General features: G+C 40.3%; 1 long non-coding RNA gene across 4 annotated transcripts in view; it reads left to right on the top strand.

Annotated features, from left to right (window-relative positions):
• The window catches only part of LOC141752843 (uncharacterized), a 233,080-nt gene that overhangs the window by 169,075 nt on the left and 49,894 nt on the right, over window positions 1-14,111 (top strand). The gene's annotated exons all lie outside the window — the stretch shown is intronic.

The following is a 14,111-nucleotide window of genomic DNA, read 5'->3' as shown; positions in this document are numbered from 1 at the left end:
TTTGGCCACAATGGGGAGATTGCCTTTGGTCAACAACCTGTGTCCACAATGGTCATTTTCGGCGGCTTGGCTCGAGGCGGGAGGCCATCAAAGCAGCGCAGCGTACTGTCACTCTTTCTACTTATTGAAAGGAGGGAGGCATTAGGGTCGAGGGAACGAATTGGAAGTCAGATTCTTTCTGATAAAATTTGTTTTCGCTCTCGCTTTTCACATCTCCTACACGGCACGCTCGACATGACGTCAACTGTTTGTGAAATTCATTGCGAACGCTGCGACTGGATAGTGAATATGTGACAGGAAATTTACATTTAATTCAGTGCATATGTTTGCATATTGATGAGGAAGTATCAATGCTAAAACCTCATTCATATAACTAAATCCCACAGGCTATTTCAAGTGCTTTGGTTGGAATATAAGCGAGTGTTTTAATTAGCTTAATTTAGAATGATTAACATAACCATTGAGCATGTTTAGCAGTAGCACCATGTCTCTCAGCATGGGCATACTTTCATATAATTCTCTGGATCACAATTATTATTTGATACAACACAAGATGTCTGAGACTAACATCTTACACTGGAGGTTTTTAAATGCTAATAGAAATGTCTGCTCCGGCAGCGTGAGAGCTAGTGAGTTACTGAGCGCTGACATTAGAAGTTAAAGGTGCTATTGATAACATCGATAGCATCCAGCTACCAGATGTCGCATTCTCCCTCCCCCGTCGTTGCCAGGCACTTGCCGTCAATACCAGCCATTTATCCGATACTGATACATATGAAACTATAAAACCTAAGGAATCCATTGGTACCAACCATGTCATACTAGCTTGTCATGAAGGAGGCTAAATAACGCTCCAAACTTGGGCTAAATTTTGGAGAGGAAAAACTGGCATGGCCATTTTCAAAGGTGTCCCTTGACCTCTGACCTCAAGATACGTGAATGAAAATAGGTTCTATGGGTACCCACGAATCTCCCCTTTACAGATATGTCCACTTTATGATAATCACATGCAGTTTGGGGCAACTCATAGTCAAGTCAGCACACTGACACACTGACAGCTGTTGTTGCCTGTTGGGCTGCAGTGTGCCATGTTATGATTTGAGCATATTTTTTATGCTAAATGCAGTACCTGTGAGGGTTTCTGGACAGTATTTGTCATTGTTTTGTGTTGTTGATTGATTTTGATTAATAAATATATACATACATTTGCATGATCAGCATATTTACCTGCTCCCATGTTGATAAGAGTATTACATACTTGACAAATCTCCCTTTAAGGTACATTTTGAACAGATAAAAAAAATGTGTGATTCATTTGCGATTAATCACAATTAATTATGGACAATCATGCGATTAATTGCGATCAAATATTTGATCCGATTGATAGCCCCAAATGACACATTTAATTTAGTGTTTGGAAGTGATGTGAATTGTTATTTTTCAACCCGGAGGACAGCTATTAGCTGTGTTTTATCATTCGCAGAAGGGGAATGTGATCAAACAACTGGCTATTCATTGCCTTTAAATCGTTTTTCTTTTGTTAAAACATGGTAAGGAAATCAAAGAATGCTTTGAACCAAGTTGTTAGGAGCAAAAGGGAACATGTCGGCCCCTTTTGATCAGAGCATGCTTGAATAAAGGATTCACTCATCAGTAGGATTTTGGCTGCTGCTGTCACTAATAATTAGAATTATTATTAATTATAATTGGATTAAAAAAACAAAACACTTTTTCTGTCGCCTTAGAGGACTCATGGATGCAAAATCAAATGTATGACAGCATCTGTGTGTGTGTGTGCTGTATAAGATTAGTGAATGTCGGTTAGAGATGACAGTCTGCCTGTAGATCCACAGGGACTGGCCTGAGAGCAGGTGTACTTCTCCGTCCCGCAGCCGTGCCAGGACACACCGCCTCGCCGTGCCAGCCATGTCCGCCTTTCAACACCCCCCCCCTGCCTCTCCCTCTCCCTCTCCCTCCGCCTCACCTTATGTCTCGCGCTTTCTCTCCCCACTTCCTTCCAACCTTCATTCTTCCTTACTTCCCAATTTACCTCCCGTGTCTCTCGTGTTGTTTCCCCCTTTCCTTCCTTCCTTCCACTCGCTTCCTGCTTCATCTCTCCTCCTCCCTCCTGCTCCCAAATGAGCTAAAACCCACGATACGCTTCACATCCTTCTCCTGCCTGTGTGCTCAAACCTCACCAAATGTCTCGTGGGCATTCTGTAGCCTCCACCCATAAGGAACCCTATTCATATTATTATTATTGTTCCATTATTTATCATTAATATCACAGTCTTGAACCTTTACTTAAGTAAAAGTAGTATTACCAAATTGTAAAAAAGTAAAAGTACCTCAAAAAGTACAGTACCTGAGTAAATATATATTTAGTTACATTCCATCACAGCTTATTGTCTAATAAGATAATTGTCATGATTACAGCGAGTGTAATGCAGCTGACACAAACATATTGTTTGATTTCACCCTGGCATACATAATAACCCGTTAATCTGATTTTATTTGTTTGTTTGTTTTATATGCATTTTGATTTATATAAACAAATGTCAGCTGATACAGTGACCTGGATGCATTAAGCAAATTATGGGGAATAAAAGCACGAGCTCCTATGAAAACACTAATTTTAATGGGGCTCCAAAAATATTAGCTTGGTCGTGTTTATTCAAATTCCTTTCGCTATTTACATTTCATTTTGTTTTTCATCTCTAAATTATGCATTTTTATAATGCACTTGTATATAAAAACACCATTCCCTAATGTGAGTTGCCACACACACTGGTTTTTACCCTGCCAGAGCTGAATTCTTGCCTCTCTTATTGCCATGTTCAGCAACGGTATACAGCATCAATGCATGACAACACTAAGCCCTCACTGACACACACATACACAGCTGACTTATGTTTTCTCTCTAACTTCGTCCTGCCATCTAAGCCCCGCCCTTCTAATACCACCTTTCTAAGCTCCCTGTTGTCTTCTAGGCTCCGCCACATATATTAAAACCCTCCAACAGTCACAGCCACCTGGTTTATAGCCTCACTCCATCTTCACCACATGTCATCAAATACACACACACACACACACACACACACACACACACACACACACACGCACGCTAATTTAGCCGCACAAGCCAGACCCCAGAATCTAATCAAACCTTCCCACCGCGTTCAACCTCTGCTCTGCTCGTCTGCACCCAGCTTTCACTCCAGCAGCCAATCACACACACACACTCCGTCTCCACAGATGCACAGACACTTATCATCACCCATCTCTGCTACCTTCCACCACATCAAGCCTTCACCTTGCAGTTCTGCAGTTCCTGTTTTCACTGCATCTTCATGCTATCCTCAATGTTTTGCTTTCTCATTCAGTCCCTGTGTCCTCATACTTCCGTCTGAATGTTGTGCTATCCATTTACAGTATAGAATATTTGTTAATTAACACTCTGGCATCTTTCATGTTATTGCAACACAAGCTACACATTTCAAACTCTTACTGTTGCTCACCCTGGAGAACGTTTGCATGTGTGACTCATTCAGTTATTTGTGGTATTTCAGACATACATACGGGCATAATTAGCTTTTCACGCAGCATACATCGCCCGTCGGTTCATTGTTGAATAATATATCAGGAGAGTCTCTCTCATTAGATGCATTTTTGTTTACCCGAAGATTGTTCAAGGCTCCTACTTTGTTTATCACTGAACAAAATAAAAACAGAAGACTAGTTTGGCGGAGCTCAGGTATTCGGGGTTCATTAGCTAGAAAGCAACCGACTGCACATGTGTCATCGGCAGCACTCAGTTCACGATGCAATCAGTGTTCTTCCTCACTTGAAATCTCATGATTAGGCAGATTAAGTGTTTTGAGATAGTGTTATTTGAAAACATAATTTCCATATTTCCAAATTTTTCAAATGTTTTGCACATTATTTGTAGGGATGCACTGATACCGGATCGGGTTGATTCTGACTCAAATAGCTGGATTGGGTATCGGTGACAATGGGGCTGATCTATTCAATTTAATTCTATGTTTATATACTATACACATTATATACTGGAATTTTATTCCTGTTTAAGTTTTGACCAATTTGTTGCTACATTAAAAAGGTTTACACTTGAACTGTAATTCCTGTTAATTTTGAGGATTCTCTACGTATTGGTGCACATTTATTATTTTAATAATAAATAACAATTCAATACAAATATTTGGTAACACTTTATTTTACAGGTCTGCAAATTTCACGGTAATTAGGTGATAATTGGCAAATAACCTATTTAAAATGTCTTCGGAATTACTGCCAAATTATCCCAATATTTACCTCAAAATTCATCGAAAATTACTTCATTATAAACATTATTTAATAATTATATGCTAACATAGCATATAATCGTTAAAATAGGGCGCTTGGGAAGCAGCTGTGCGCTGCTCTTCATTGGAGGTGGAAAACCAAAACTATGAACTATGAAACTACTACAACTGATGTTGCCTTACACATAAAATAATGATCCAGTCAATTCCACACAGTGAGGAAAACAGCTTATTAATTGAACACTGATATCGGATCGGTACTCGGTATCGGCCGATACCCAAAGCTAAGGTATAGCTATCGGTATCGGGACTGAAAAAGTTGGATCAGTGCATCCCTAGTTATTTGATGAATATTTTTCTTGTTCTTGTTCTGCTGCTAACTGAATCACTACCTTTGCTGCGGCTGTTTGTGCTGCACATTTGGAGGTGGGGGGCGGGGGGGGGGGGGGGGGGGGGGGGGGGGGGGGGGGGGGGGTTGTGTTTTGAAAGAACGCACACTGCACAGCGAAGAGGGAGGGAGTCAGCCAACGGGAGGATTAATCAAGCGGCTGACATCTGTGAAGCTCGACTACAGTAGTAGTGGCCACAAAAGGCAGCAATCAAAGCTTGCCAATCTTTACGCCTGTGTCCGCCTCAGTGATCCGCCCACGCATGTTGTTTAATTGGTCAAATGCAGGAGGTTATGTGGATTCCCAGAAACTGGCCTTTAATGTTGCTTCGGATGACCTGTTTGTCTCCTTTGAACACGGCACTGTAAAGTGTAAAATGTGAAACGTGGCTCGTGCCCAAGGCGTTACACAACGTGTGTGTTCATGTGTGTGCTGTGTTTACATGTGTGCCTCTGAACAAGTGAGCATGCATATGTATAGTGGTTGAACTGTGTCACAGATGCTCTTTCGATCTGCGTCTGTGTGTCCGTCTTTTTCATACTTGCTTCTGCTGTTGTGGTTTCAGAGATGAATAAATGTATGGACACAGTCCCGTGGGCGCTGCTTTATTACTTTTGGTTCATTGTGCAGCATAAACAGTTTGACAGCTTGATTCCATTTCACTTCACTTTGCTCTTTCCGTCCAAAATGAAAACAACTTAATTTGTTGTTCACATGGCAGCCAACATATTTCACTTGCAAAATAGGACAGCTCAGAGAGCTTGTTCTAATAAAGAAAGTTTAAAGCTTTATATTACCTACCAGTGTGGCTGTGGGACACACAACTATATTATTCGCTTACATATGATTCACTTTTTGTCAGCAAAAAGTAGATGTGTTCTTGTTATTAACTGAAAAAAGTCATTAATGAACAAAATAAAAAATAATAGTGATGGCAGTAGTGAAAGAAGTATTCAGGTATTTTACTTAAGTAAAAGTAGCAATAGCACAGTGTATAAATACTTTCTTACACATAAAATACTTCATTAAAAAATGTACTTAAGTAAAAATATAAAAGTATTAGCACTGAAAATTTAGTTAAAGTACAAAAAGTAAATGTACTCAATATGCAGAATGTCCCATTTCGGAATATTTCATTTATTTATATACTGCCAGGTAGCTTGTGAATTTTACCAAGGGATAAATGAATAGGCTATCTTTATCCATAATAATACATCCTAATTTTTTTGTTGATTATATTGTGTATTATTAATCTGAATCTGCAAAGTAACTAGTTACTAAAGTTATCAAATAAACATAGTGGGGTAAAAAATACAACATTTCCCTCTGAATTGTGGTGGAGTAAAAGTATAAAGTAGCAGAAAATGGAAAATTGTACTTAAGTACAGCACTTGATTAAATGTGCTTCGTTACTTTCCACCCCTGTTAAACTGTATAATACCACGCACATACCAAATGATGTCATTTCTGAGTAGCCTAACTTGTCCTGAAAATAACAATATATGGCATGTTTGACACGTTGGGTTCAAGAGTAAAAATTCAAACTATATAAAAATAAATTGCACCATATTTAAAAGTTACTTGTTTGAAAACTAAATGTGGTCCAATAAAATTTAGGATTATATTCGTAATTTGATGATAGTTAGTGATTAACATTTTTCAATTCTTTTTTATAACACACACGACACAATACGACTTTAGAGTGCTAAAAACTTTATCAACTAAACTTGTAAAAATAAGCGTAGATTTACAGCTGTGTCATAAAAAGCAACATCTCCCATAAACACAAGCACAAGTATCCCACATTTAAACTCCTAACATTAACAATCTGTTTGTGTTTCAGAACACTGAGTGATTAATTACAGACGCGGGTCCTCCGGGTCGGGGTGACTGAATCCCATTTAGAGCGGCTTCATCAGCGCGGGGTCACCAGGTGTTCAGATGATGATGGGAACGAAGAGAGGAGGCAACGTTGAGGGTAATAACTGATTAAAACATTATAGTGTGTTCGAACTGCAACTGATAGGGGGAACTGATCTGTGTCTCCATATGCCAACAGATTTTGTTGTTGTTTAGTGCGTTATAAACTGGTCAGAATGTAAATGAGCGAGACAAGCGAGAGCTGCGTTTATTCCCAGGCTCAGGCAGAATATCAATTGACCTGGAAAGTTATTACAATGCAGAGCGCCGTACCAGAGTTCCTCCTCAGAGCGGCTCTGCACACAATGAGGAGATGAGATAAGTCAGTGTAGAGTGAGAGGTAAAACCAATATCTGGCTGTGATATTCCTCCCCATTGGTCTTTGGATATTAATTACACGAGGCTGTTTTGGTTCTATTACTCATAGAAAGAACACGATACAATCAGATATTGAAATATGAAACAAACGTTTATTGTGTTGTTAAGAACCTGCTTAAATCACGTCGAAACAAGTGCCGTTGTTTACCGCTTTACTGCATTGTTTGCCGTAGAGGGGTGCAGAGAATACAAATGTGGTTTTAATGATTTTCTCTTGAGCTTGGACATTACAGGGTTACAGTGCCATGACACTCGAGGGTAAACAAATTACCTTTATTTTCCCTAAATACTCCTAAATCCAAAGTACATCCTTCGCAGTATGGCTGCTTGCACCCGCCAAGATTGAAGTTGATTGGATGAACGGTTCTCGAGATGTGTGAAGGACATAAATACACACAGAGACAATTTTATTGTCACACATTGTACATAGCACAGCACACAGTGTAATTTAGCTACTGCATTTAACCCATCCTAGTATATATTAGGAGCAGTGGGCAGCTACTATACAGCGCCCGGGGAGCAGTTTTAGGGGACCGGTGCCTTGCTCAACGGCAATTCGGCAGTGCCCAGGAGGCAAACTGGCAACTCTCCAGCTACCTGTCGACACGCCGTACTTGGTCTGTACTTGGTCTGGGACTTGAACCGGCGACCCTCCGGTTCACAAGCAAAGTCCCCACGGACTGAGTTTCTGCCGCCATCCCTTTATAATTAGTCGATGCTGCTACAGCGCCACCTAATGACCAAATGGAATCAAATTTGCCACCGTCACTCAGACATCATATCTACACATGTCCACCAAATGTGGTCACAATAGCACAAAGCGTTCAGGAGATATAACATGTTTTATAATATAAGCACTGCCCACAGCATTCGAGCAAACTTTGAGGGCCAGTTATAGCAAAACTACAGGATATGGAACATCAAAAACCCCAAAAAGTCACTTTTTCCAGCTTCATCCAGAGATGTTCTCTACCAAATTTGGTGACGGTTGCTCTGACTGTATAGCTGTCACACAGCAAGGTAAACCGACAAAAATATTCTAAATGTAGTGTACACTTATGATATTGACTTTTTTAGGTTGGTCTTTGTTTTAGGTGGCTAAAATAAGTTTTATCTTTTGGAAGAATGTTGTTCATCCCTCCAGTAGAGTTTTTGAAGAATATGCATATGAGCATTAAAGCTGAAGTCGGCTCAAAGTCTCCCGTCCCCGGCTATAGATTTTCTAAAGCCTGAAAACAGAGCCATGAGGAGGTGCAGAAGTCTAGTTATCTCTCAGGACACTTGAATTACAATATGCTGAAAGGTTATTATGGAATTTTTGCCCAATGATGCCAAAAATATACTGCCTACTGCCACTTAAAATCTGTTCTTGTGGCTTTGAGGTAAACTAGCGCCTTGCTTAGACACTATTTCGGTTTTTACTTTGATTTGGCGCCCCTCTGTGTGACGGTATAACTTTCGAGAAGCATTCCCCTTAAAATAAACAGTCTGAAAAAATATGTTGTGGTGTCTCTTTTAGTTGTTGTAGATGCCTGTCCTTTCACCAGGTTACCACTTTGGGGTCTTACCAAGCCCCCTGACTTGAGAGAAGAGATTTAAATAATGCTCTATTGCTGGTTTTAGGATTCACTTCCTCTCCCTTAGTTGTTAGTCCTGCAGTTATTTTTGTGCTGGTGCTAATTTGGTGTTTTTTCTTTTTTGTATAATGCTTGCTCTCTCTCTCTCTTCTCTCTTCCTCTCTGCTTTCCTTTAGTCTTAAAAAAGGTGTCTGAGGAGTGAGTGGGTTGCAGGTGTTAATACTAAAGGAGGAAAATACAGCTCTGCAAACGGCATCAGTGCTTACCTCAAACTGGGTTTATTAACACTCCGTGGCACGATGTAAAATGAGCCACAATAGTGAATAAAACAATAAAGTCATACATTTAATTCAGCAGAGGAGAGGATGGAGAGAGATGAGCTTTAATTTCCTCACAGAAAATATTTGGTTTGATCCTCATATGAGGGGGATTTTATAAAGGATCGGCTATACCAATGGCTGGAATTACAAATCCACTTTTCCCCCCCGAATATAATACTGTTATTTCTATTTCATGGTCGTCTTTAACCGCTCAGCGGAACGGACCACAATTCAAAATGAAAAGTAGCGGTAAGATGCATTTCTAATGAAGATTCTCCACCGATGCGTTCGATCTCTCATGAATCAAAGATGTGGATTTTTAACAGCGAAAACTGAAAGCGTGTGAAATTAAAATGTCCAGAGATGAAAATGGGCGTGATCGCGCACACATGATGATGAGCTGTAATAAACTGGAGACCATGGAGTCTGGCTTGCCTCTGGTTGTCCAGGGACTGGGACGGTTTAATTGAGGTTGTATTAGAGACCTCTAGGGAGGAATTTAACTTGTCAGGCTAATCATCATAACGTTGGCCCTGGGTCAAGGCCCATTTTCATCCATTCCATCAGAAAGGCAGGGTCACTTCAGTCAGCTGAGGACTCCTCTGCAGTGAGAAACCAGGCCACAGAGAGACGCAAACTCACTTTTAATTAACTATCATCTGCTGGGTTGCCATATTGTCCCAGCAATATTGCTTTGGGTCTGGGGAGAAATCATTCAAAGGGTCATTGAAAGTGCTCTAAAAGTTTTTTTTTATGCAGAATCAAACGTCTCTGTGTGAAAACATGTTGAGGAAAACACATTGTTTCATTGCAATTCAACACAAACTTGTTGTCTTTTCTGTTTCCATTTGGTTCTGGCCAAGTAAACCGTGCTTTTTTCTTTTGAAGTCTGCTCGTGTCCCAAGGGTGTGAATAACTTAGTTGTGCTTCTTTGCCTAAAACATGCATATTTGAGGGAAGAGAAAGCAGTGAATCAGCTTGTTTGCATTTAAATTAGTCTCTTACACCAGCATGTATTCAAAAATAATCTTGCAAGCCTATCAAGTAATTCCATGAGGGTGTTAACCGTACCATAGGCATACATGTTATACTGTTAAGACTACTGCAATGAATATGCTTATGATAAATAGTAAAGCAGGTACTTGCAGTGACACAGTGAATTTTATATCACATCACTCGTGTCGTCGTCACGTCTCCCCGAATAAAAATAAACCTGCAAGACTTTCCCTGTCTGTCACATTTATACTCAGAAGTCGTGACCCCAGTTAGCACACATATGGGATAAATAAGGATCCTGAATATGTTTATGATGTGAGGATGAGAGCGTGGATTCAGTCAGCAAATCCCAATGACACTGCAATAGAGAGGGACAGGATTTATCACCCACTGACACATTTTGATGGAACCAGAAAAGCATGAAATTGAAAATAAACCATATTGATCTATTTCCGTCCTGTGGTGGTATAAAAAAAAGTTTCCGTTGAGAACAGAGGCGGATTTCATGTTAACTGTAATCAGAATATTTGCATATGGATGTGTTGGGCATGGCATCAACACAAGCTAACAAACTAGTGGAATATTACAACATAGTTTTGCTTTCCAGAGAGAGATTTGCCCAAAATGGGAGGTGAGCTTCGTCTAATCTTTTGACTGCTCTACCAACTGGAAACTCTAATGTAGAGCTTTAGGACTATCTGTAACAAGCGCTGATGTTATTATCTAAAGAGTAACTACACATTAAAAAATTCTGCTAGAGCCCTTCCTCCCAGCATATTCAAGAAATGCAACAACTGCAGTAGGCATGGCTACGTATTGTGGGATGCGAGGGGTCAGGGAACTGACAGTGTAGCCTGGACAGCAGCAACGTAGACCTGGTATTCAGAGCTGACAGCCATGAGCAACTAACTGTCAGACTCCCCTTGTCTCTGCTGGAAAAAAGTGGTGCTTTGACACAGTCATTAGAAACCCTTTAGGAGCACTAGTGTGCTGGTACCTGTGTTGTAGCCAGTGGGCAACCTCCAGGTCTGAGAAGTGAAGCCAATGCGGAAGTGTCTTAAACTTGCATTCTTTCCAATAGCCAGCAGGGGGCGACTCCTCTGGTTGCAAAAATAAGTCTGATTGTATAGAAGTCTATGAGAAAATGAGCCTACTTCTCACTTGATTTATTACCTCAGTTAACATTGTAAACATGAGTTTATGGTTTAAAGTCTTCTTCAATACAGCATGATGTTCATTTAGTAAATTATGGTCCCATTTAGAGTCAAATAGACCATAAAGCAGGGGATGCTTTAGGGCGTGGCTACCTTGTGATTGACGGACCGCTACCACAGTGTTGTCCGGTCCGTGTTTTCATCGTATCTATCGTATCGTAGCTACCTCATGACAAGTAACTACTGTCACTTTTGGCTGAGTTTTCTCTTCCATTCTCCAATAAACTTGCGGCGGCGACGCGCTTTGAGGAGTGATCCCGAGGCAGTGATTGGTAAACGCTTTTACAGGATTACAGCAGCTATAGATGACGGCTCTTTTCCAGTCCTTTTTCAGAGCTCGTAAGTAATGGATCACTGTCGGGGTGTAAAGACCATTCCGACCAATATAACAAATAGTGTAGACTGTATAACATCGTCAACCCTGCCTTTAATTGTAATATTTTTGGTCACCTAAATTCAACGTTCGGTTGTACTTAGCTCCACCCTCTCGTGTCAATTCTGGTTGCAAAAAAACAAGTTGGCTTCAAAACAGTAGTCCACAAACCAATGGGTGAGGTCATGGTGACCAACTCAAACATATTTAATCATAGACGCCAAGACAGTTATTACTTACACTTGGAGTGCCAGTACCACACGCCGTGGTGAGGTTCACCTCTGACCTCCAGCTGGATGTAGTTAGTTTGATGTCCATCCTCCTGTTCTTAATTGCAGACTGGGCAGATGTAATGCTATGTGATCACATTAAATCCAGCCCGTTCTCATTCCCAGGGCGTCTAGTATCAAGGCTTTGTCACAGTCGTCGGTATTTGATACCGCTGCATATGGCACCCTTTAAACCAGTTTGAGACCGGGCTTTCCAAAACCCATCTGCGGCAACAGTAAATGCTCAGAGAAAGTGCTGTGACGTCGTATAAAGAGCGAAAAGACACATTAAGGGTGATGGGGGCCATGGTCAGCCAATGTTCCACTATTTATAGATGGCACGGAGTCAACATTCAGTACATACAGTATATGTTGACTCCGTGCCATAGATATAGACCTCAGAGTCTCGCCCGTTACATCATATTTAGGATCGAGGCCAAAGAAAAAGTAAATCCTCTTCGATAGAATACTACTTATGTCCATATAACTGAAATCTCCTCAAAATCAAAACGGTGAGTTTCTGTCTGTGATTAAAAAAGTTACAAAAGCGTTTAAATTTATGGTTGAGAGTCAATTATTGCTGATGCTAGAGGGAGAAAATCTGGAAATAAGAGGAGAGATATGGAGAGACTATTGTCAACCAATTCAGCCAAGGGCATCTTTTTCCAATCTAGACGACTGTCCCTGATCCCTGCAATTATGTGTGCATCCCACCATATCAGAGAGATCTTAAACTGGGGGCAAATTAAACAGCCTTTTTATTGCTGTTGTGGCCCTCTGTATCACTCAGCTGGGTTAGTCCATTACCTCTTTTTAGCAACGGCGTGCAGCGTTACAGAGGTGAACTAAGAGATACAGTGTGAGGTCATGGCAGATAAACAGCAGTGTAGTTGTTGGGGAAGTGAAAGTTCAGTAAGCATGATGCGGGTAGGCTCAAGGACAGAGGAACCATCCTTCAACGAGATAAATCTGCTGAAGCACCCGCCTTGAGCAAGATAATAAATCTATACCACATCAGAGCAGAAAGTCAAAGACATGATCAAGTCATTTTTTACAGTCATTAATGTATTAATGGGTCCATATTTGGCCTGTTATCACATGCTTGGTCTACACACAAAAAATACATCAGAATGGTACTGTATACTGTAACAAAAGAGATTAAAAAAAAAGCGAAATGAGGGTGTACAGAGAAGAATAAAAAAAAAAATGGGACGAGGATGTGCAAATTATGCACTTTTTTTAGGTGAAGGTCGTCTGCAGTATAGGTTACAAACCTCTGCTGCAGAGACTGCTAAGTGCTTCTTGTGCTAATGATATGCAAGATGCAAAGTAGCAGGCCTACCAAGGACAGGGACAGGACACAATAGCAGCAGTGGAGATAATTGGAATGGATTTCAGCCATTCTTGGTTCATCATAGAAGAAGCGTGCACGCCACAAACGAATCGAGCTTTTCATCACAAGCTATTAAATTGTGGTTTTGAGAGGAATAGTAGCAATTTATCTCTTGTATTACTGAGCGTGAAGGATCAGCTTTGCTTTTATTAACCTGACTTTGTAATTTATAGTGGCTTTAAACAAGGCTCTACAAGAAATAAAACAGATGGTAGTCCTATAACTTCAATTCCATTTGAATTACATTTTGAGTTTTCCTTTTTATCCAAACTACTGGTACAATTCTGTTATTAGTCAGCTAGCAAACAGCACATAAAAAGAGAGTATTATGTAGCGATAATAATCACCAGAGGCCCCACAATATGATATTATCAAGATACTTAAGTCACAATACGATCTTTTGCCATCCTGAGGATTGTGACATATTGCGATTTATTAAAGCATAATTGATTCATGTAAACCTTATCCAATGTTCAGCTGTGGCAGCACTTTCTCAGAACAGGGCAGAATGTCCTTTCTTTCGTTGAAAAAAGAAAATATGTCAGTGGAATGGATATCTGTATTCAAAACGTTACGCCACCAATGGTCTGTTCAATTGTAAAAGGTCATAGGGACTCTAATGAGGTGCCTGCTGGGAAAATAACAAGCCCCTTTTGCCTCGATAGACACCTCCCCCATGTCAGAGCAGGTCAGCTGTAGCAGGACGGATACGCTTCACCCCGGAGACGGTGGCAACATATTGAAGAATGGGACTGTTTTTGTTTTTGTAACAAATCTGTCAAGTAAATATAAGGTTTTGAAAGCTCCACATCACTCGAAAAAATTGAGCAATATGAAGGAAAATTTATAAATTATTCATTACTGCACTGGATGAAATTATGGTTGGATAATAAATACCACAACTCTAATTATTTTTCCAATACAAAAGTCACAGATGGAGCACACCACCTCCATCATGTT

This window comes from Sebastes fasciatus, chromosome 16 (genome assembly GCF_043250625.1).
Source record: "Sebastes fasciatus isolate fSebFas1 chromosome 16, fSebFas1.pri, whole genome shotgun sequence".
Taxonomy (NCBI): domain Eukaryota; kingdom Metazoa; phylum Chordata; class Actinopteri; order Perciformes; family Sebastidae; genus Sebastes; species Sebastes fasciatus.
This window is presented reverse-complemented; position numbering and strand designations above follow the sequence as displayed.